This window comes from Elephas maximus, chromosome 19, assembly GCF_024166365.1.
Source record: "Elephas maximus indicus isolate mEleMax1 chromosome 19, mEleMax1 primary haplotype, whole genome shotgun sequence".
NCBI classification, from domain to species: domain Eukaryota; kingdom Metazoa; phylum Chordata; class Mammalia; order Proboscidea; family Elephantidae; genus Elephas; species Elephas maximus.
In genome coordinates, this window is record NC_064837.1 from 65,543,328 (window position 1) to 65,555,657 (window position 12,330).

The 12,330-nt window shown below is 42.0% G+C and overlaps 1 long non-coding RNA gene across 1 annotated transcript; it reads right to left on the reverse strand.

Moving 5' to 3' along the window:
* Positions 1-4,408: 4,408 nt before the first annotated feature.
* Positions 4,409-12,174, reverse strand: LOC126062002 (uncharacterized). Its single transcript, XR_007513947.1, has 3 exons — positions 12,008-12,174; positions 9,428-9,552; positions 4,409-5,081 (listed from the first exon to the last, which is right to left on the reverse strand). It is a non-coding gene; the product is annotated as an uncharacterized LOC126062002 (long non-coding RNA).
* Between the last annotated feature and the right edge of the window lie 156 nt (positions 12,175-12,330).

A 12,330-nucleotide genomic window follows, 5' to 3' on the forward strand; every position in this document is an offset into this window, starting at 1 on the left:
TGTCACACTTCCTCTCAGTCAGCCTCATCCTTGCAATTTAAAGCTTGGGCCTCGACCGGCTTCCCCGGAGGCTCTTGTCTCAGGTGCAGTGACTTCGTCTGTCCTGTTGGTAACGCTGTACCTTGACTAGCTGAGGAAATATGTTTATTTGTTCATTGAACAAACTCCTTGCTGATAGCCTGACTTCTGACTTTCAAGAAGAAATAGAATCCATCAGAGGAAAATTGGCTTGACTACCCAATATCAAGCTTTCAAATCATTCACTCAGTTCTTTTCTCCTTCCATCCCTTTAAAAAACAGAAGTAGGTCCCTCCTATTTTAAGAACAATCCCAACATCTGTGCACTGGATTCCACTGCCTCTGCTCCAACAGCTGTATTGATTACCTCCTTTGCTCTTCCTGTTAGCACAGAAAAATTCTATTTCGCTCTCAAGTTACCATCATTATCTCTCTCCATTCTTGGCCAAACAGCTTGAAAAAATGTCCATGCCAGCTGTTTCCACTCCTTCACCTCCTGCTCCTCAATCCACCGCAATCTGCTACTGTCCCCATAGCTCCACTAAAACCGCTGTCCACAAGGTCACCATGGTCTCCTGTGCTGAATCCTGTATGCTTCCCAGTTTGTCCCTTCTTCTCTTGAACTGGCTCCCCTTAACTTCTGTGACCTGTGGAAGGTATGTTTTCCTCCCACCTCTTTGGCCTGTCCTCATCTCCTTTGCAATTTTTTCTTCCTCATCCAGTCCTTTAAATGTTCCTTGGAGTTTTGTTCTAGCCTATTCTCACTCTGTTCCCTCTGCAGGGATGATTTCACCTACTTCTGTTCTAATGATTCTCAAATCAGTATCTATTAGTCTCTAGTCCAGTTGTTTCTTCTGAGCTTCCGACCTGAATATTCAACGGACTTCTGAACACTTCCACTTGGATGTCTCAGAGGCACTTCAACTCAGCAAATCCGATATGAAACTCCTCACTTTACCTTCCCTGATCTGTCCCTATCCACGTTTTCCAGTTTCCCTGAATGGCACCCCATCACTTCAGTTGCCCCAAGTCAGAAAGCTGGGATGCCTCCTTGACTCCCTCCTTTCCTAATCCATCTCCACCCATTGCCGTTGAGTCAATTCCTACTCATAGTGACCCTATAGAACAGAGTAGAACTGCCCCATAGAGTTTCTAAGAAGTGCCTGGCAGATCCGAACTGCCGACTTTTTGGTTAGCAGCTGTAGCACTTAACCACTACGCCACCAGGGTTTCCAATCCATCTCCAAGTCTTGTTAATTCCACCTTTTAAATACCTATCTTCAGCCTCTGGCTTTGGGCAGGGCTGCATTGTCTTCAGTGTGGACAGGAGGCTTATGGCCTTATACACAAACAGAAGCCTGAGAAGGCAAACCGATCAGAAAAGGAAGGGGAAGGCTAGTCCAGGCCACTACTAGTTCAGACCAGCTCTCTCCAGGGCTACTGCAGTAGCCTCCTAACTGGTCTTGTTGCTTTAAAGTACCTAGGACCTTGGCCAAGTATTTAAGTGAATCAGAATCACCTAGGGTGCTGGTTTCAGTGTATATTCCTAGGCCCCATAACAGAGTGTGGTTCTGGAATTTGCCTTTTAACAAATTTCCCTGGTGATTCTTAAACACTCTAATGTTCGAAAACCACAAGCCATTCTAAAATACAAAGAAGTTCCTGCCACTCCCTGATCCAGTGACAACCCTGTGCCTTACAGGATAAAGTCCAAAATTTGAGAGCTAATCCAGGCTAACCACCCTAGCCTTGCTTCTCACTGTTTTCTCCTTGAAGCCTCTACTTCAGATATATTTACTTACTTGGGCTCCCTGAATGTGCCTGTTCTCTCTCAACTCTAAGCTGTAGTCCATCGTAAGTGTTCAAAGATTCACTGAATGAGTGAATAAATTGAAACTACCACTATGTGTAAGGCCCTGTGAGAGGCTTTGGGAACTCAAAGAAGGGTGGGCAAAATCCCTGACTTAAGTAACTTATAATTGGGGAAGAACCAAAAAAAACCATTGATGTCAAGTCAAATTCCGACTCATATCCAAAACTCACTGCCACTGACTCACAGCAACCCTATATGACAGGAAAACCCTGGTGGCATAGTGGTTAAGAGCTATGGCTGCTAACCAAAAGTTCAGCAGTTCAAATCCACCAGGTGCTCCTTGGAAACTCTGGGGCAGTTCTACTCTGACCTATAGGGTCACTATGAGTCGAAATCCTAGCAATGGGTTTTTTATAGGACAGAGTAGAACTGTCCCGTAGGGTTTCCAAGGCTGTAAATCTTTATGGAAGCAAACTGCCACATTATTCTCCTGCAGAGTGGCTGGTAGATTCAAACTGCCAGCTTTTCTGTTAGCAGCAGAGCGCTTTAACCACTGTGACAACAGGGCTTCTTCATAATTGGGGAAAACCAAAAACCAAACCCATTGCCATTGAGTCGATTCCAACTCATAGCAACCCTATAGAACAGAGCACCTGGTGGACTCAAACTGCCAACCTTTTGGTTAGCAGCTGTAGCTCTTTACCACTGCACCATGAGGGTTTCCAGTTGGGGAAGAGGGGGAAGAAAATGCACAAGAAGCGAAAGGGGAAGAAAATCAACATTTGTCTAACACCTGCCATGTACTAGGCACTCAGTGGGGCTTTGCTAACGTTAGCTCATTTCCTCCTTACACAAACTCTTCCAAGTAAGCATAGTATTGGAAACCTTGGTGGCGTAGTAGTTGAGAATTTGGCTCCTAACCAAAAGGTCAGCAGTTCAAATCCACCAGGAGCCCCTTAGAAACTCTATGGGGCAGTTCTACTCTGTCCTGTAGGGTTGCTATGAGCCAGAATCGACTCAACAGCAATGGATGCAGGCATAGCATTTATTTCCTACCGAAGCTTGATGAGGTTAAGAACTTGCCCAAAATCATACAGCTAGAAAGTGGTATTGATTGAGTGCCTACTATATTCCAGGGAATGAATGGACTGGATGCTGGGCCATGTGCTGGGAAGAAAGAATTGAAAGAGATGCTATCCTTGCCCTTGAGATGTTCCTGAACCCAGATCTTTCCATCACCACCACAATGCCTTTCAAGCCTTGTAGGGCTGTAGAGCGTATGAAAGAGGTGTGTGTCACGATAAACCTACCCTCGTTAATAACTAAAAACCAAAACTAAACCCATCGTTGTCGAGTTGATTCCAACTCACAGGACAGAATAGAACTGCCCTATAGGGTTTCCAAGGAGTGGCTGGTAGATTCGAACTGCCAATCTTTTGATAAGCAGCCAAGCTGTTAACCACGGTGCCACCAGGGCTCCCAGTTATTGGGGCCTCCAATAATCAAATGGTTGTTTAATCAATGGCTTCAGGGTGACAGTGTATCCTACAATATCCCCCCTCTCCAAAGTTATGCTGAATTATAAAATCATGTCCAGGCAGAGGAAGAGTTCCTTTAAAAATAATTAAGCACATGTTCAAAGATATGTGCGATATATATTCCAGTGACAAACTGGAATTCTCTGTGCTGGGTTTAGAGATTCTACTAAAATATACTGAGAATCTTTACTGAGTTTTCAGGGGAAAAATTGTGAAAAGATAGAAATTTCCCAATATGAAGTTTCCCCATCTATCATTTTGATGGGGGTAGGGAAGAGATGGTTGTATACAAGAAAAGTATGCTATGGAAAAATAAAGTACAAGAAGTATATAGAAAAGACAGTGGCAGACATTCATTGAGAAATTATGTATGGATTTTGTGCTAACCCTTAATCTTTGCAAAGCCCCTATTATGATCATCCCGATTTTACAGACAAAGAGAAACATAGGATGGGTTATTTAGTCACTGTCACGGATTGAATTGTGTTTCCCAAAAATATGTGTCGGTGTGGTTGTTCTCCATTTTATGATCTGATATAATTATCCTCCATTTTGTGATTTGTTATAAATCCTAACCTCTACAGATTAATGACCGAGGATCACTGTGGGATGTATCTTGAGTTACAGCCCTGTAAGAGGGTGTGACTCCAGTCACACCCTTACTCAAGCAGCCACACCCTTACTTAAGTCACACCCTTGGTTGAGTCATACCTTTTATCTTAAAAGAGATAAAAGGAGAGAGAAGCTAGCAGAGAGGGGAGGGACCTCACTACCACCAAGAAAGAGCATATTCTTTGGACCTGGGCTCCATACACTGAGAATTTCCTAGACCCCAAAAAAAAAAAGGTAAGATTAATGCCAAGACACATGGAGATCTCCAAGGAACACCAGGTCCACAGATGTTGAAAGGAGACAAGGACCTTCCACCAGAGCCAACAGAGAGAGAAAGCCTTCCCTTACACCTGGTGCTCTGAATTCGAACATCTAGCTTCCTAAACTGTGAGATATAAACTGTTTGTTTGTTAAAGCCATCCACTTGTGGTATTTCGGTTGTAACAGCACTAGATGACTAAGCCAGAATTTGGTACCCGGAAGAGTGGGGTGCTGCTGTAATGTTGTTAGCTGCCAGTTCCAACTCACAGCAACCCCACGTACAACGGAACGAAACACTGCCCTGTCCTATGCCATCCTCACATTATTATGCTTGAGCCCATTGTTGCAGCCAGTGTTGGTCCATCTCGTTGAGGGTCTTCCTCTTTTTCATTAACCCTCTACTTTACTAAGCCTCATGTCCTTCTCCAGGGACTGATCCCTCTTGATAACCTGTCCAAAGTATGTGAGATGTAGTCTCGCCATCCTTGCTTCTAAGGAGCATCAAAGGAATCAATTCTTCAGTCTTCCTTATTCATCATTCAGCTTTCGATTGATTGGGTCAGGTGCACCTTAGTCTTCAAGGTGACATCTTTAGTTTTCAATACTTTCAAGAGGTCTTTTCCAGCAGATTTGCTCAACGCAGTGCATCTTTTGATTTCTTACTGGTGCTTCCGTGGGTGTTGATTGTGGATCCAAGTAAAATGAAATCCTTGACAACCTCAATCTTTCCTCTGTTTATCATGATGTTGCTTATTGGTCCAGTTGTGAGGATTTTTGTTTTCTTTTATGTTGAGCTGTAATCCATACTGAAAGCTGTGGTCTTTGATCTTCATAGATACCTAAAATATGGAAGCAGTTTTGGAATTGGGTAGTGGGTAGGGCCTGGAAGAATTTTAAGGTGCCTTACAGTTAAAAAAAAAAAAAAAAATTTTTTTTTTTTTTATAGTAAAAGTTGAGATTGCCTTGAAGAGACTGTTGGTAGAATTATGGATGTTAAAGGCAATTTTGGTGAGGGCTCAGAAAGAAGTGAGGAGAGCTATAGAGAAAGTCAGTCTATATCATCTTAGAAAATACATATGGCACCAGCAACACAATGTTGCTAGAAATGTGGACCTTAAATGTGCTTCCGGTGAGGCTTTAAAAGGAAACGACGAACATCTGACTTGACAGTGAAGGAAGGGTGATGCTTTTTATGCAGTGGCAAAGAACTTGTCTGAATTATGTTTAAGTATTTGGTAGAAGGTAAAACTTGTAAGTGATGAACTTGGGTATCTGGCTGATGAGATTTCTAAGCCAGATCTTAAAGAGGCCACATCGTTTCTCTTTCCTACTTATAGTAAAATGTAAAAGGAAGGAGATAGACTTAAAAACGAACTGTGCAAGATGAAAGCAGAACTTAAAGATTTGCAAAATTCTGTTGTACAAACTAAGGACACGTGTCCTAGAGCGTTCACCAAGGACAAGGCTACACAGTATTTTGTTAAAGAAATTAAGCCTGTAACTGATGGATCTAACTGACTACCACAGTAGAAAACCCATCGGCTTAGACTGAAGGGGACAAAGAACAAAAGGAAAGAACGCCCTCTGCCTCTTGGGATTCTACAGGCAGGAAATGGGCCAAAGGAGCTACATCTGTGTCCTCCAAGAAAAGGACAGGACCATTTCTGGAGCAGCTTGGAGATCAGCAGAAGTGTTGGAAGGAGCACCACTGGAAGCAGGGCCCTCTTGGTTTCGAAGGGTAGGGCCAAGGTCTCCCGGATCTCAAAGGGTGAGTCCACTGTCTCCTAGGTTTCAAAGAGACAAATCTTTGCCTACTCTGTTCCAGGGTGTGGGGCTGCCATTAAGGTGTGCCAGGGGAATGAGACCATCATCCAAAGCTAGGGTGGGGCTGCCATGTCCAAGAGGCAGAAGAACTGGGCTTGCTGGTGCAGAGGGGGTGGGGTTGCTACTCAGGCAGACTAAGAAAACAGAAACCGGACTGCCCAGAGCTGAGGCAGCTCAGTGGCTGTCACAGTGGGCCTGGAAGGTGGAGCTGAAGCCCAGGACAGAGGGCCTCCACCGGGAATCCAGACAGCATGGCCAACACCCAGAGTCCAGAAGGCAGGGCCATTGCCCAGATGGTCTCAGAGAACAGAGGATAATTTTCAAGGCTTCAGAGCTAATGTAAATTGTTCTGCTGGATTTTGAACTTGATTGGTACCCTTTATCCTTTCTTTCCCTCCCATTTCTTCCATTTGAAATGGAAATGCCTGCCTTGTGCCTGTTCTACCATTGTACGTAGGAAACAGATAACTTGTACTCTAAATTTTACAGGTTCACAGATGAAGAGGAATTTTGCCTCAGGATGGACTACGCCTAAAGTCTCACCCACATTTGATTTAGATGATTCAGAAGATGAGATTTTGGAGTTTGAGTTCATTTCAGACTTTTGGGATGATAAGGTGGTGTGTGAATGTTTTACATGTGGCAAGAACATGAATTTTGGGGGGCCAAAGTGTAGGATGTCATGGGTTGAACTGTGTCCCCCCAAAATATGTGTTAACTTAGCTAGGCCATGGTTCCTAGTATTGTGTGGTTCTTCTCCATTTTGTGATATGATGGAATTATCCTCCATTTTGTGATGTGCTGTAACTCCTAACTTCTGTATGTCAATAAGCCAGGATCAATGTAGGGTGTATCTTGAGTCACAGCCTTATAAGAGGATGTGAATTGATTTACTCAAGTCACACCCTTGTTTGAGTCATACCTCTTATAAGAGAAGCAAGCAGAGGGGAAGGACCTTACTATTGCCAAGAAAGAAGAGCCAGGAATAGAGTGGATCTTTTGGACCTGGGGTCCCTATGCTGAGAACATCCTAGACCCACGGGAAAAAAAAAAAAATGACTGATGCCAAAACATACGGAGATCTCCAAGGAATGCTGGGCCCACAGATGTTGAAAGAAGACAAGAAGCTTCCCCAAAAGCCAACAGAGAAAGCTTTCCTCTAGAACTGGCACCCCGAATTTGGGCTTCTAGTCTCCTAAATTGTGAGAGAATAAGTTTCTGTTTCTTAAAGCCAACCACTGGAGGCATTTCTGTTATAGCAGCACTAGATAACTAGAATCGTCATCCAGCTTGAAAGTGGCACAACCAGTATGGAACTTAGGTCTTCTGACTCAGAGCACTTAATTATTATGATTACATGGAGGCACCTGCGGCAGGATGCTGAGAGGAAACATACAGAAAAAAATCCTAGAATAGGGCAACGCACAAGTTGTTTTTACTTAAAAATGTGTTTGTCAGTCTCCCTAGGAGGATGGAAGTTCGTGAAAGCAGAGCCCTGTCTTCTTGTCCCCAGTTTCATTCCCAGCCCCTAGGATAGTGCCAGGATGGAGCCTAGTGGGCCAGGGAAGGAAATGAATAAGGGATTGTGCTGTGAGCAGCTTTCACCACTAGGGATTAACTAGGAATTTGGGTTAAAAAAAACTTGGGTTAAAAAGGTCTAATTCCTCTAGGAATAAAATTAAGTATCGATAATTGGTGCATAGGAATAGGGTGATGGACGCCTGGTAGCACAACAGTTGAGTGCTCTGCTACTAACTGAAAGGTCTGCAGTTTGAACCCACCAGCAGCTCTGTGGGAGAAAGACCTGGTGATCTGTTCAAGAGAGATTACAGCTTAGAAAACCCTATGGGGCAGTTCTACTCTGTCACATGGGGATTGCTATGAGTTGAAAATCGACTCAACAGCACCTAACAACAGAAATAGGATGAACCAGCTAGAATGTGCTCTCCAGGGCTAAGTTCCAAGAAGGGGTAGGAGAGCTAGAATCACAGAGTTCTTTTAGAGCTTTAAGTCCTTGCCAAAAACCCTGAGAAATGTATAACTGAATTTGTAATACAGACAACTCAACTGGGCATGGTTTATACCACATTTCCCTCATGCTCTAAGAAAAATTAGTTGAGTACTTGAGCTGCCTCTGAGTATGCCGCAGGAAGTCTGGGGCCAGAACGGTGATGTAGAAACCATCCAGATTTCTACCCTTGGGTCATGGCAAGGAAAATAGGACCCAAGATTATACCAGCAGTCAATGCCAAGAGCCCAGCATACAGCATTAGCTGTGTCAGCTGGGGCACAGGATATAGAAAAAGATTGCCCGTTTAACACTACTACATATTCACTGAATATTGATATACATATTGTGCAAGCATAATGTAGAGACTGGTCCTATTTGCTTTTTGAGGTCAGGTATCATCACTTTTCGTTTTTGTATTCTCAGCAAATAACAAAGTCCTGAATGTCGGTGGTCAATAAATGTTCACTGACTTATTGATCCAGTAGTAACTTTTCATGGTACTTTTAATTTTGTTTTTGTTGAGAATATACACAGCAGAATGTAACACCAATTCAACAGTTTCCACTTATACCGTTTAGTGACATTGTTTACATTCTTTGAGTTGTGCAACTATTCTCACCTCCTTTTCTGAGTTGTTCTCCCCCCCGCCCGTTAACATAAATTCACTGCCCCCTAAGGTTCCTATGTAATCTTTCAATCATTAGAGTTGCTGTTGTCACTTTCATTCCATGTAAAAACCCAAACCCTTTGCCACTGAGTGGATTCTGACTTGACTTAGAGAGACTCAAAGGACAGAGTAGAACTGCCCCACAGGGTTTCCAAGGAATGGCTGGTGGTTTCAAACTACAGACCTCTCAGTTAGCAGCTGAGCTCTTAAACACCGTGCCACTAAAGGGTTCCTTTCATCCCATATAGCTAATCCTTAAAAGTGCATAATGCTTAAGGCAGACCTTTTTACTAGTTAAGCTAAACTATTGTTTGGTTTTGAGAAGACTTCAGGGGATACTTCTGGTTTAAGTTTTAAAGGCTATCTCAGGGCATTTATGGCACCTTTCATGAGAATGACAAAAATCCTTAGCATGCCTAAATAAGACGTCCTGAGTACCTGTCAGTTATGCAGCCTGTACAATGGTAGGACAATCAAGTTTTTCTAAATCCATTAATGCTTCTGTCTTACTCCTCTGTTCATCACTGGATTCAAACAGGGCACTAGCAATGAGGCCCAGCAACTTGAAGCTGTTGGCTAGCTTCATAAAATGCACAGAAAGAAATTAAAGCTACAGACCACAGAGTTATGCCCAATATAGATACTATCTTTACTCTCCAATTCTCATTTTTAACTACTCTTACCTGGAGATAAGGAAGGTAGAGTTGGAAGGATGGTTCTCAAAGGCTGGTGCTCTGGGTAACAGCATCAGCTTCACGTTAGACATGCAAGTATCTGGCCTCACCCCAGACCTACTGAGTCAGGAGCTCTGGGGATAGGGTGCAAGAAGAGGTAGTTAATAAGACCTCTAAGTAGTTCTGAAGTCCACTGAAGTTTCAGAACTATGAGCCTAGAGCAGCTTTTACTACACTAATATAAACTTGTCACATTTAGAATTTTTACTTCTCAATTTTAAGTCTTTTGTGGCTAGATCTAGGCTATCAAGCAGTTTTCATAAATAGACACACAACACACAAGTGGAATTTTTTTAATAACTTACATACGTATATTTATTGATATATATATGTGGAAACCCTGGTGGCATAGTGGTTAAGTGCTACAGCTGCTAACCAAAGGATCCTAACCAAAGGATCGGCAGTTCGAATCCGCCAGGCGCTCCTTGGAAACTCTGTGGGGCAGTTCTACTCTGTCCTGTAGGGTCGCTATAAGTCGGAATCGACTCGACGGCACTGGGTTTGGTTTTTTTAGATTATATATGTAATATATTTATATGTCTTTTAAAATATTAAAAACTTAAAATCCATACATATTCCCATAACTTTAATACAATAACTAAAACCTACTGCCATCGAGTCGATTCCGACTCATAGCGACCCTATAAAACAATACTACTTCTCAATTTTAATTTTCAATCTTTACCTATATGCATACTCATTGACGTAACTGTAGAAATATACAAATTTTGGTTCACCTATAGCCTTATAAAATTATTTGGTAAATATGCTAAAGACAGCTTTTTTTTCCTGATTACAAGAGTAATAATAATAATTCCTGCCAATCCTGTTTTCTACTTAAATATCTGTTAAAAAAAACCCCAAACTCGTTGCCATTGAGTCGATTGCAACTCATAGCAACCTTTCATTTTTCATAAAATTGAGAATTTTTTAAGAAAATTTTACCAAATGTCATCTTCATAGAATTTTACATTTTATCACTATATTGTTAGCATTTCCTACATCACTGAATATTCATATAAAATTATTTTTTTGAAGGTGGAGCATCTATTTATTTTTTAATACAGAAAATACAGGCGTATTTAAAAAGGGAAACATGCAAAAAAGTCACAAAGAGTAACAAAGTATATCACAAAACAAGAAAGTAAACTGAAAATAACAAGTGTACTAAATAAAACAGAGCCCAGCACAATGTTGGGCTTTCTTCCTGTGAGTTCCAGGATGCCCAGGCACTACCAGGTAGAGATGATCCCGCTTTTGCAAGAGCCGGTTGGTTGTGCAATGGTTAAAACCCAGTCCTCCTTTTCCTGAACAGTCACACCCTGTCCAAGCTGAGAGGCAATGAGACCGGTTTGGTCTTATGCATAAAACTGCCTTTTAATGACTGCATAATATTCCATCATAAGCCTTAGCTAAGAGTGAGACATGCGGGTTATGCCCCTTTTTTAGTGTGATTATTGAAACTGTCCTTCTTGATTTTTCCCTGGAAGTAGAATTATGGGGACAAAATGATGAACATTTTAAAGCTTCTTGACTTTTCTGTGTCTCGTCCAGTCTTTACAGTTCTTTTAAATAGGTTAATATTTCATCTGATACTGTTTACTTAGCTGTTCCTCTATTCCTCTTTGGTTGAACCACACCAGTGGTTCTCAACAGGTACTATTTTGCCCCCTAGAGGACATTTGGGACTGTCTGGAGACAGTTTTAGTTGTCACAATTGGTGAGGAGTGCTACTGGTATCTAGTAGGTTGAGGCTAGGGATGCTGCTAAACATCCTACAATGAAGGCAGGACTAATTGCTAGAAAAAAAGCATCATGTTTGGTAAAGGAGAGGGTCAGCAACAACTAGAGAAACCCTCAGTGAGATGGATTGACCCACTAGCCACAGGAACAGTCAAACAGACATCACGGAGATGGTGCAGGCCCAGGCAATGTTTCATTCTGTCACATAAGGTCTCCATGAGGTGCAGCTGATTAAAGAGCAACCAACAACAATAGCTCTATTGACTGCAGTTTTCTTTTAACTAATGAGTGTACTTGAATGGTTGTGTAAAGTGGCTATTTTGAATAGCCAAAGCAGATATGGTAACCAGTTTCAAAAACTTCCATTTATCTGCTACTGAACGCTTATTTTACTTTTGGAAAATGTAAGCCTCTTTTTATCCCTTAGAAAATGGGCCACACCGTTGGTATTAGGCACTCAGATCAGTGAAGCTGTGGTACATCTGCAAAATGCAGCGAGACGTGGATGGGGGAATTGTTGAGTTTTATCCGAACTGCCAAATTTCATTCTACAAGTGGCTGACTTTTGTGAATGGGACTTGGATTTAATTGTACTAGCCCACAGGAGAAAACTAACACTTCTCACCATTCCAGAACAGCTTATTGTCACTAATTCATGTAGATGATTCCAATAGTTTTCAGGGAAAGAAGCACTGATCCCATTGATAGATTTATTTTCAGATCAACTTCCCTCCTAAATAAAAAAAAGCTGTTACATTTTCAGGGAGTGTATTTTTTAAGACTTACTTTTAAATTTCGAATTATCTTCAGTTCGTTCAAAAAGTTGCTTGCATAGGAAATTGAGAACAGATGGCGCAGGACCGGACAGTGTTTCGTTCTGTTGTACATAGGGTCGACGGCACCTAACAACAACACTATTCTCTTACTTGATGTGTTATATGGCAGTAAAAATAAATAACTTCACACCTTGAAGTTACTTAACACTTTTCAGTTTTCCGTAACAAGGCCACGCAGTCTCTGATTTGCGTGTCTCCGCTGTGCATTCATTTTGCTCTGCTTTTCCTTGGAGAGATAACAAACCCAGTATTTGTGTTAAGCCACCCCAGCTG